This window comes from Pseudopodoces humilis, chromosome 2, assembly GCF_049639895.1.
Source record: "Pseudopodoces humilis isolate 2021_Gansu_Grassland_sample_001 chromosome 2, ASM4963989v1, whole genome shotgun sequence".
Lineage (NCBI taxonomy): Eukaryota > Metazoa > Chordata > Aves > Passeriformes > Paridae > Pseudopodoces > Pseudopodoces humilis.
Genome location: NC_142201.1, coordinates 69,941,003 through 69,952,877, shown reverse-complemented (window position 1 = coordinate 69,952,877; position 11,875 = coordinate 69,941,003). Strand labels below are relative to the sequence as shown.

The following is an 11,875-nucleotide window of genomic DNA, read 5'->3' as shown; positions in this document are numbered from 1 at the left end:
TGACATCTAATTCTCAAACAGGAGGCAAGGAAAAGAGGTATAATTTTTCCTAGACTTGCTTTCTGTTGGAAGACTGTGACACTTCACTGACTTATCTGTCCCCTGGCACATAAAATCCTAAAAAATTACATCAAGTGCACAGCAAAGTCTTTTTCCCTACAAAAGAAAACAAGAATTAAAAGCAGTACACCCAGAAGCCACCCTATGCTGTGGTGACAGCAAGATGAAAACTCAAATGTGAAAGTGACTGGAGCGTTTGGAACATGTGTAAGGGACCTCCTCCTCCTCTGAGCCTGGGAGATCCAGCAGACCAGATCACACTCCAGTGCCTGGGAAAGCTGTAGGGGGACCACCGACCACGTGTCTCCTGCCCCACACAGGGGTCTTTGCCAGGCAGGCAGGCGTTTTCCCCACCATGGTAAACAATTCCCCGAAAACCACCGGGATGCCCAGGCTGAAGCTAGCTCCACCTTAAAAACAAAGCTCGTGACACGGTTCTTTCAGCAAGGGGCAGTGGGATGTTCGAAAACTTGCCACTGTCGGGTGGGGTCATGGGGGGATTTCCCCCTCGCCCCGAAGCAAGAAGAAAAGGCGTACAGCTGTGCTTTAGGGAAGGCGGCAGCCCCGGACCCTTCTTTGTCTCCTTCCCATGGCAAGGGCCGCGGGGGCTCGGAGGGCAGCGGGGCCGGGGGGTTTAGGGAAGGCGGAGGCGCAGCGGCAGGAGGTGCAGGAGCCTGCCGGGGGCTCCATTGCGGGGACACCTCCGGGGCGCCCGGCGGGACCCACAGAGCCAGTCCCCACCTCCACGTGAAACGCGGCAGCTGCGGAGCCCGTGCCCGCTGGCTTTCAGGCTGCTTCCTCCTGAGAGAAAGCACTTGCAAAGTTTTGCGAACCTCTGCTCCTCCGCGGATAAAAGGATTTGCTTGCGCCTTAGCGAGACGCCTGGAACATCTCCCGCCGCAGTTTTTAAGCCCCGCTATTGAGGGGTCGCGGCGGAGGGTGCCGGACCGCAGGGCAGGACAGAGCCGGACCGAGCCCCGCCGCAGCCGCACCGGGCCGGACAAAAGCGCGCCGGGCACCCTCGGCCGGCCCTTGCGCCCTGGTACCGCTCGCAACTTTCCGCGCGGAAAGAAAACATGGAACGAAATACGACCGCAAGACACTGCTCTCGACAGGGAAGTTGCCGCAGAAAGCGGCTCTGGGAGAAACTGCACCTGAGCGGGCAGAAGGGGAGCGGGGGTGGGGGGCAGGCGGCAGAACAAACACAGCGAGGCGAGATTTAAAACCCACTGATAGCGTGGAGCACGCAATAGCTTCCCCGGGAGGCGACCCCGGAGCAGCACCCTTACCTGGGGACAGCCGGGGCTCCCCACCACTGCCGCCGCCGCCGCGCGTCCCGGCCGCTGCCCGCTCCCGCATCGCTATGGCAGCGGCGCCCGGCGGGGCGGGGCGGGGCGGGGCGGGGCTCCCGCGCACCCCCGGCTGCTCCCCCCGCCCCCGGCCCCGCGCCGGCCGCCACAGTGACTGCCGCCGGGGCTCCCGCGCTGCCGCTCGCTCGAAGGAGCCTACCTTGCTTCCCTCCGCCGGAGGAACGAACGGCCGCCCAGGAATGGCCGCGTTTAGGACCTTAAAAGTTCCCTCGATGATGCCCCGCCTCTCCGTCCCTAGGTCCGTATGCCTTGCTCACGAGTGCAGCTTGCACGGTCCATTGACCAAACTCACGCTTGGTTCCCAGGCTCCCTTTCTGTCCAAAACCTGGACGACTTTTTGGTCTGCTGGTATTCCTCAGACTTAACAGCAGGAACAACATTTTATGCACAATCTGAACAGAATTCATATACTACAAGGAAAGTTTTGTGAGACAGCGTCTTAAAGCCCTGTGTCATGACTCCTGGCAAAGACCTGTACGAGCTGGTAGTCTCCTTGCTCAGAAAGTTTATTGTCCGAAAAATATTTCTACACTTGGACTGGAACTGTAGATATAACTTCAACATTAGTTATCATTGTAGCTCAGGTAAGATACAAAAAGAAATTGGAACAAGATAGACTGCATGGCAGAGAAGATGCCTTAAAGAACTAGCAAAGGTTATCAGTCCCACTGCCTCTCCTCTGAGACTGGTGTGACTGCACACGCAGTGTAATTACTTCTCTGGAGAGCAGTACAGACACACTCTCAAAGCCAAGGTGTAGTTAGGGGATGAGACAAACAAATGGGCTTAAGGGATGCAGGTCAAATGAGGTAGCAAATAACTGGGAGTGACCACAGAACTCTCTGGCAGTCAGCAGCAGCAGGTACAGCCTGCCACCAGCCCTGCTCTTGCAGCCACAGCTTTCTGCTACACACCATGGAAGGAATGAGTTTGGAATAATGACTCAAATGAGAGGGGGAAGTGGTTGCTTTACAGTGCTGGGCATGGGAAGCAAAGGAGAAATAAATGCAGCTTAAGACTGGAAATGCTGACATTGTATGGAGAGGGTCCATATGGACTACGGCTGGTGATCTGTGTTAGCTAGGGATTGCCTGGGGAAGTTCTTGTGTCAGTGCAGACAAGAAGTATCTGCTTCAGACCTTGGGAAAGGGACATTTCTGAACTCAGTGAAGTTGATTAAACAGGGAAGAAAAGGTCCTTAGTGACAACATTATGAGGAAAATTTCATTCATATGGGAAAAGAAGCATGTCAGAAGTTAGGTTAAAAGCCACTTTCAACAGGTCTTATAAACTTGTCTCACAGCCTCCCTGGTATCTATAAGGATTTGTGCTGGTCACTTAAAAACCTCTAACATTATTCAGCCCTGGGTTCCAATGGATTTGTGTTCCTATGTTCCTTGAAGTTCCTTTCCAGAGATATTCCAGGTATATGCATCACGCTCCTTTTGAATATACTTTTAATCCACAACCTCTGCCTCTCAGAGAAAGGAACCTTCAGTTCCTCAGGTGTCCTCTATCAACGAGCTTGACAAAAAGACAAAGCAGAGAAAACTGTTGAGCTGAATCAAGCTCATTTGGGCCTTTCCTTTATCCAGCCAACAGTTTCTGAAACTTAAGAAATCCTGATAACTGAGATCTGAAAATATCTTTTAAATGAATTTGAAGTTCATCAACAGATTAAACAGGCTTGAAGAGCTAGAAATTATCAAAGAAGTTATTGACAGTTTAACAAAGTGCTCACAAAAACTTCATTTCCTTGGAAAGCCACACTAAAACTCACTTTAGATAATAAGGTAAGAATTTATATTGCATGTTGTATTTTTTAAATGTCACTACATTTAAGGAAGAAAATACCTAAAAAGTTGCAGTTACAGATATAAAAGTATCTAGTCAATTAGATGTTTGTCAAGTTTCTAAAAGTAAATAGTTTTAATCTTCCAGACTTGTTCATCCTACTTTTCTGCTAGTAGTGTGGTAAAACCTTCTTCTAAATCTTGCAGGTTCACTGATTCAGTCAGCCCTTTCACATGTATGTACTATTCAGAGAAGCTTGGATGCAGTACACTGAAGAGTGTGTCTGAGAACAGGATTAACTTCCTGTACTGGAGACCAATAATTAACAAAATCTTTTCTTAGTCTGAATTAGTTTTTTTCTGAAGGCTGATAAATGTATACAGCATTCAGGTGCTGTCACACCAAGGTGTAGTAAAATGATGCAAATTTATCAACAGAACTGCCATGAGTAGAAAGGCAAACCCCTTTTCCAGCTATAAACTTAAACCCCTTTTAGTTTCATACAAGCTGTAGTATTTCCTCAAGTTACAAACCAAAGTTTCAGGAGATTAGTGCTTCTATATTAAGGTTTTTCTACAGTCCTAAAAAAGCAAAATGAGAGTACAATTAACATTTGCCACCAAGAATCCTTGCTAATGCAAACAAATTCATAGCACTTGCATGGGTATTTCTGAAAGACTGAGCTATATACTCTGTTATTTACAGGCTAATATTTTGCCTCCAGATGAACAACAAAAGCTGCAGTGAACAGAGGGGCAGTGCCAGCAGTACATGTTATGCTTGACCAAGTACAGCAATTTATGAAGGAGGGAACTTCCAGAATAAATTCCAGATTGGTATATGCGTGAGATTTCTAATAGTGATTTGACATCACACTTAGTGCAACAAAAATGAAATGCTTGTTTTAGAAGCACTAAGTCTGTTCTTTAAAAGAGGTTTAACGCACATGTGACAAGGAGTGAGAAGGATTATTCCAAGTATAATACAGGTGGGAAAGGATTACAAAAAATGTGACATGGGAGAATGAATATAGTTTCAAAGATGACCTTCCCCTGGCTTTTAATTGGTAGTGATACATCTCTTAGATTTTTTTAGAATAGCAAAGGGCACATTTATATAATGAAGTCACACACATAAATCTGAAGAGCCTAAATAAGAATTATTCTATCTACTTAGTTTAGACATTCTCTCTCCCACTCCTGCAACAATGTTTCTTTTATAAATACTTTCTAAAAGTCTACTTCAAAGTAGTGATTTTTTTTAAAAAAAGGACCCTTGAAAGAGAATACAAACAAAAAACCCAAAAGGAATAACTTCAGTAAAACATAAAAGCACTTGTCCAACTTCCACAGCTACTAGGCAAAATGGCAAAGGAAATGACTCTCTAAGACATACTCTAAATTAAAGAATGACCAAATTCAATTATTAAGATGCAGGATTACTGAAAAAAAGAGATCCCCTTGCTTTAAATGACAATGTCTTTTCCAGGCTGCAGTACATAGCTAAGGCTCCAGTTGTGCAATTTTCACCCTCCTTTTAGATCCCAGGCAAAGTGTCTTCTGCAAGCAATTAACCTCCAAGGAATCTTTGCATACTGACAGGTCCCACAGGGGGAATTAAGCTGAGTCATATATATATATTGAAGTTAAAGACAACTCCCCCACCAACTTTACTGGGAGTAGGATCAAAATCTCCATTTTTTTTTAGTTTAGAAATGAGTGAAGAGTAGACTGTTTGTGTATGCAAGTTCAAACTAATATAGGCAGATAATTATTTTAATACGGTTTTCTTCATATAAACTATGTGAAATTAGTGTAGAATTTTTTCATTTTTGTATATCTGCAAGCAAATTAATATTAATAAATTGAAACGGATTTTCCAAAACCAAGACCTTTGTCGTCTTGGCACTGAAAAAGTCCAAGACAACAAAATTAATCACATTCCTAAGAAAAACACTGAAAGGACAGCCTGACTTAAATTGCTGCATTAACTTCTTGATTTGACAGTGAAAGTCCCCCTTGCCCACATGCAGGAGGCTGGTGTGCAGCTTCCTAAGGCCCTTCCGCTTGCATTTACTTTGCTGCTGATAAAAGCAATTAATGACCCAAGTGAGAAAAGTTTATCACAGATTGGTATAAATCACAATACACAACAAACTGTTTCCCCCTCTAATCTTCTTTTAAATGTGCTTTGCCGAGGCTGAGCTTGCTCAGCTCTCTTAAACACAGGGACCTAATTTAGGGAGAACACAATAGTCCAATGGAGTGACGCCATCAATGAAAAATGACCCTTGTGTACCAGGTTACCATTATCCCATCTCCGAGTTGTTCTTACTCACCCACCTACACCACTACAGCTGCATGCAACTTAATGATGGCTTCAGCCTTTCAGGCTGCTAGAATGCTATTTATAACCCTGCGGGGTCTGACTGCCATGCTATTCTTCTTCCCCATCCTCAAGAGGCATTATTCAGACAGCGTGACATGGAGAGATGGCTGGTACTACAGAAGAGCAGTTTCCAATAAACAGATCATTGTGTTTTTACATAAAGAAGACTTCCAGTTACCAATTAGGAAGGCTGAATTCCACCTTTATTTTGTGTCTCACAAAATATAAGAAGTAGGAAGAGAAGACTGTGGAGATGAAATGCTGACAGAAATAGGAAGGAAAAGAGATTAGTCAATAATTTATTTTTTTCTTTTTTTTCCCCTACACTATATGTTTTTCATTTTCTTCTTTTCTTGAAAAACGTTAGATTTTCTGTTAGATGGATGTACATTAAGGTGATATGGACTGGTTGGGAAGAACAGGCAAGGATTCAGAGTTAGGATTGTCCCACTCTGCAACTTTTTGCTTTCTCTTCCTGTTCTGCTCTAGCTGCCTTCCTTTCCTATGTCACACTCACTGCAGAGTCTGATGGCCTTACAGCCCTTCTGTATTTGTTTTCCTTGCTCGAAATAATAGCATGTAAAAGTGACTATTAGCAGCTCTTTAGCAACCTTCTTCCCCACCCGCTTAATTACCCTGCCATCCCCTCTTCTCTTGTCAAAACTGTCCTTCCAAAATTACCTGAGGATATGAAGGCACAATGCAACAAGAAGGCAAGAAAAAAATAAAAAAATACATAGAGGAAGGTTCTTGAGGAGTTTGAGGGATGAGGACCAGCTGCAGTGGGTGATTGAATGAGTCAGACCAGGGGCTAGAGTGAGAGCAAGCAACATTTTTGAGTGTGGGCCATAGCAAGGGGTTTATTAGATTTTGGAGTGATGTTGCTTCTCCCTGGGCTCAGGGAGGAATCACAAGCAACACTCAGTGCTCACTTAAATCATTGAGGTGTGCTGAAAGGAGGCTGCAGAGGCACAGTGTATATACATCAGATATTAGAAAAGTGAAGCAGGTAGTGGACTGTGTTAGGAATGATGCCTCATCAGTAGAAATTATGCAAAGATACATAAGAACCTCTTGCTTCTGATGCTTATTATAAGAAAAAAACAAGTCAGCAGAATAATTTGCCATGACACTACAGAAGTCAAATTAGCATGACACTACAGAAATACCCACCTGGTTACAGTGTCGCTGTGGACCTTGGGTACATTTGTGCTGGCCAGAGCAAAAAACCATGAACAATTACAGCTTTTGATATGCTCATGAGAGCAGAACAGAGAATATTTCAGTAAGATTAAGAAAAAGAGAAACAGATTGTGCTTGGTGGGAAGGATTGAGGCATCCTGTTGATAGGAGGTTCCTAGGTGGTATTAATTCATGGCCTTCAAGAACCACACAGTTGCTCAGGGTTTATTTCTCAGTATCAATACTTTTCTTTTTTTAGTCTATCTCTACAATGAAAAACTTGCTATTTTTGTTACGGTCTGCAGTAAATTAACATTCATGGCCATATTTCTTGTGCCAGATGATTGAATTACCATCTTCACCATGTTTCTCTTTCAGACAAAAAAAATCATCATCTTGCAAATTCTACCTTTAGTTTGTCAATTTCTACTTTTTGTTTGAATTTATCAAGAATGCCTTGGATCAGAAAAGTTAGGAAAGAATAATCTGAGCAAAGCAGGTGACAAGGGCTGCAACAGCATTTATGTGCTTGGTCTTTTCAATAGCATTCACTCTCTGAATTTATCCTGCCAGAAGACTTCAAAGCAATTATAAACCTCCATCTAACAGTCATCGTTCTGTTTTTCTGCTGTTGTAGTAACTAATTATTTTCTTCATTATTAATACTAAACTCAAAAATATTTTTTTAAAGTATGGATGATCACATAAAGCAAACTATTTATTTCATCTAGAAAAGAAGTTACCTAATTTTAAAGATACTGAAAACATACAATGCCACTCACTTGAAAATTTATCTGGACAGGGAATCAGACACAAATTTATAAATTTAGGACTAGCTCACTTGTCCTGTTTTAAAGAAACCTGTACATATTAAATTAGAACTTTTATCTGCAGTGTACCCAAGGAAATCTCTTGCAGTCTTACGTTTTTTTGGAATATTTCAATTGTTGCTAGGAATCAATACAAATAACACATATTGACTGCCTCTGTAAGATATGGCAGTTACACATGTTAGTCACATTTTGATGGGAAATAAGATTATTTTTAAGATCAGAACACTGTAATCATGCAACTATCTTTCTATTAGAACAGCAAGGAAGAAATTTTAGCTTTAGTAGCCTGAGATGGAGTTAGTTATGTGTATCTATGGTACCAAATTGCATAACTGCCTGAAGTGGGGGTACTGGAACCAGTGCTCCAAGAGACTTTTATGGCTATTGGCTCAGACACCCATTTTCCTATAACTAGTAGTAAAACATTTCTGTACTCTTATACCACCAAAAGTAATGGCAAATTATCTGAAGAAAAGGAAACATCCTTTTCAGGCAGGAGAGATGTCTTTATGAAATCTTCCCTAGGGTTGGAGAAGACAGATTCTGGATTTTGTTTCTCTCTAACCCTGGCAGTTCAGCATACTTTTCTCAGTTTAAGTGCCATATGTGTAAAATACGTGATGATAGGAGTAGTGCCTTATAACCTATGGGTCTGCAAAGACCAATCCATCAATGAGCCTCTGGCACTTTGATGCTTACAGTGATGATAGCTATAAAAAGTGTACGCATAGGGAAAATAATCCATTATCTACCCATGCACAGGACAAACCCCAAATTCCATTTTTTGAAAGGAGTTCAGATTCAAGTGCCTGTTTCAAGATTGAACTGACTATTTTGATGATGGTCCATTAATCTTTTAAACTGGAGTTTGCAGATTTGGCTAATAATTTATGTCTTGTAAGAGCACAGGATATCTCTGAACCTGAAAGATTACACATAGCCTTACTAAAAAGTTAATTTATGTTGGTGAGCTGTCTTTGCTTTGGTTCCTGTCAGTGACACTGTCCTTTTTAAAAAGACCTTACACTTGAGGTTCAGAAAATCAATTGAGGAAAACCTTACTAGCCATTCCCTCAACATGCTGGGGTACATAATTAAACTACTAAGGTGGAGATATGAACCGTGTTTCTAGTTCCAGTACAAAAGGAAGGCAGTTTGCACAAATTCTATCCTAGGATCTGTCTTTTATCTAAGCAACACTGAATACCTGAGCCAGATCCCTGCCGACCTCTTGCCTTTCATTACATAATTCAGCAAACTTCATTTCTATGCCAGGACAGAAATGTTTGCCTTTTTGCCTTGTTACCACACACTGACCCAGAGATGCTGTTGCTCCCCATTGATCACTTGATCCTGTTCACTTCATCTCCTTTAATCTACTTGGTCTCTCAAGATGAAGGTAGAATTGGTGGCTCCTGCCAACCTAAGAGCATGCTACCACCTAAAGGGAGAGACGCTGGGCATGCCTTCTGCTTTTTCCCTGCAGGCTGTGAGCTGAAGCAGCTCCCCTGGCTGCACCCGAGCTGTTGCTGGGCAGGAGGTGGAAGCAGGCATCCAAGGGCGGGGGGGAAGCGCGGGAATGAGAGTGGAAATGCTTTCCACAAGCAACAGGACTCCTGAAATGGATCCAGACTTGAAGTTTTTGCTCAGGAGCTGCTCAAGAGTGCTGTAAATTGGAAAGGGCTGGGGAAACATACCCAGCTGAGTTGCGCTCAGCAATTCCCCATGTGCTCTGTTTCTGCCACAGGGTGCCAGAATATGTGGGTGGGAGGTGGGTGTGTGAGTGGTGATGCTGGGTCAGTGCCTGTAGAAGATTCACAAAAGAGACATAAATAAACACCAAATTCTGTGGCAACGTCACAAACAGAAAATATTTTTCACAGTGTTCTCTGGAAAAGCAGGGAAGTACTTCCTCCAGAAAACAGTTAATTTAATTTTTTTATGATGCATTGTTGTGTCAGACTCAGAGATTATGATCAATCATTAAGGTAAATAGAGATTTTAATCTGCTTTGCATTCAATCTCTAATTCAGTTTCAATTCCAGCTTCACCACAAAGTACTGCAAATATAATCACAATGCACAGCACTCAGGATTGCCGTGTACCTCAAAACAACCATTTGTAAAATAACTCAGTAAAGATGCTACCTAACTCTTTTTTGATGCAACAGAAATCTTGGCAGGCCAATCTACACTCAAGTAGTTTATTCAGTCTCATTGGTAGCATGAACTCTGCACAGAGGCTAACATTTAGTATTGTGCTGGACTCAGTTGGTTTACAGCCTGTTTTCACCAGTCTCTGCAGCAGCGGGGAACAGGGCCTCCCTGTCTGTGCCTGCAGCCAAACCATATGCAGCATATGTTCAGTTGGGGCACTGCTGACACCCCCTGTCAGCATCTGGTAATTTTCCTAGCAGCGACAAGACTTAGATGAAAGTTGTAACTCTAAAAGTCCTGAAGAGCCACAGTACATTCCACAATAATTGTTTTAACCAAAGACCCAGAGATGCCCCTTTGTAGCCAGCCTATTTCAGCAGGCTGTAGTACCATCTTTGTACTTCACTGTACCAGGCCAAGAGAAGATGCTTCGTTCGTGAGAAATCCTGCTATTGCTCAGCTCATAAGTGGCTCCTGGTTCAGTGTTCATCCCTCAGAGTCACAGATGCTGCTGACTGAGAAATACTGAAATAACAGTCATCCTGCTCCATGCACAATAATCTATGTCTTGATTTTCCACACTTAATCAAAATACGTCATACAAATAAACATTTGGAAATTATTCAAAATTGACTATTATGTCTTTCACTGTACTGAAGGCAAAGAAACCCTCCCTGAGGCTTACAGTAAGACACCATGACTTCTACTAAATCATTCAGCATCCCAATGAAGCATATTCTCTCTTTTCTCTCTTCCGAGTCTTGCTTCTCTCATTGCCTAGATCACCAAAGCTACACCACCGTTACTAGTAGAAACCAACAAGCAATTTTTAGCCAAATCTCATTTTACTGGAACCTCTAAGCTTTTGAGAGCTTATTAGTTCAGACTTAACCTGGTATTAAATGAGAGTAAAATCCAGGCTTTATAGCAAGTATTAAACAGCTTTGCTAACACATAGTAATGAAAAGCAATTAGCATACGACCAAGCCCAGGCTCATTTCACTTAAACCAGGAACTGTTTTCCCAGGGAGGATATTGAATGCTTGTGACTACTTTCTGCTGCAGTATTCTTATATGGAATCATGTGGTGCTTTCATCCTATGCTGAGAGTTTTGGAAAATACTTCACTGGCATCAGCAACCCACTTTTGTTCCCGTAAACTTCTACCTATTTCCTGACTTCCCTTAATGGGTGAACAGTTCTTAACTTTTAAGTTGTTAGCTTAGCTAATTATGCTTAAAGTTACAGAGAAACCTCTCTAATTTACCAGACTCCTAAAAGCTCAGTTTTGTTTGGGTTTTTTGCTTATTCCCCAGAAAAGCGCAGCAGCCAACTTGACAGCCATTACTCCAAGAAAACTGTCAGTCAGCAAGTTGCTTAATCCTCAGTTTACTTGCATACTGATTTCATACCATAAGTTCAGTTAGAGTGCATTGCTAGAGCTGTCATCTTGCAAACCATTTAAGTGGGTGATTCTCTACTGTCGCATGCTTAAAATCACGCTGATCTCAAAAGATAATCTACAATAAATGTGTGTGCACCTCATAGTTAAACTGGGGGAGTAAGGGCAAAGGCTAACAGAGTGACTGTTTATTTTCAAAAGATACGTTTATTAACACACAGGTGTATTTGAATTAAAGTGAGACTGCTCTAACAGTCCCTAGAACAGAGCTGTGCCTTGGGCTTTGGCCAGCCTTAAGTGTAAGTCTGAAAGCAAAATTAAGGTTTAGTTTGTAGTTCTGAATTACCACTGTTTGCAAGTGATACCAGGACCTAAATCAAAAAGCATCTCCTTCCCTGTTTAGTAGGAAATGCAGGAGCTGCCATTTTGGAAGTAATTTTCCTTGTTTGTACATGCAATTAAACCACATTACTTTAAGTTTACAGGTCCTGTTTTTTTCCTTGCAAACAATTGAAGATTATGGTTTTCGTCTGCATGCAAAACAGTGCGAGCAGCTTTTTAGAAACAGTATCTTACAACACTTTTTCAATGCCAAATACATTACAACACAGACCAATGGTACCATCTTCTCCTGAAAAAAGTCTCATAGAAAAAATAATAATTAGTACTGTAGTTTGCACAGGCTACACC

The 11,875-nt window shown here is 42.5% G+C and overlaps 1 protein-coding gene across 2 annotated transcripts in view; it reads right to left on the bottom strand.

Annotated features, from left to right (window-relative positions):
- The window catches only part of SPATA13 (spermatogenesis associated 13), a 71,974-nt gene that overhangs the window by 44,652 nt on the left and 15,447 nt on the right, over positions 1–11,875 (bottom strand). Inside the window, exon 1 of one of the 2 annotated variants that reach the window (XM_014250378.2) lies at positions 1,350–1,430. The exons of the other annotated variant lie outside the window; for it this stretch is intronic. The gene's annotated coding sequence lies outside the window, so the exon portion shown is untranslated. Of the gene's footprint in view, positions 1–1,349; positions 1,431–11,875 lie in introns of those variants that run through there. 2 annotated transcript variants of the gene reach the window in all.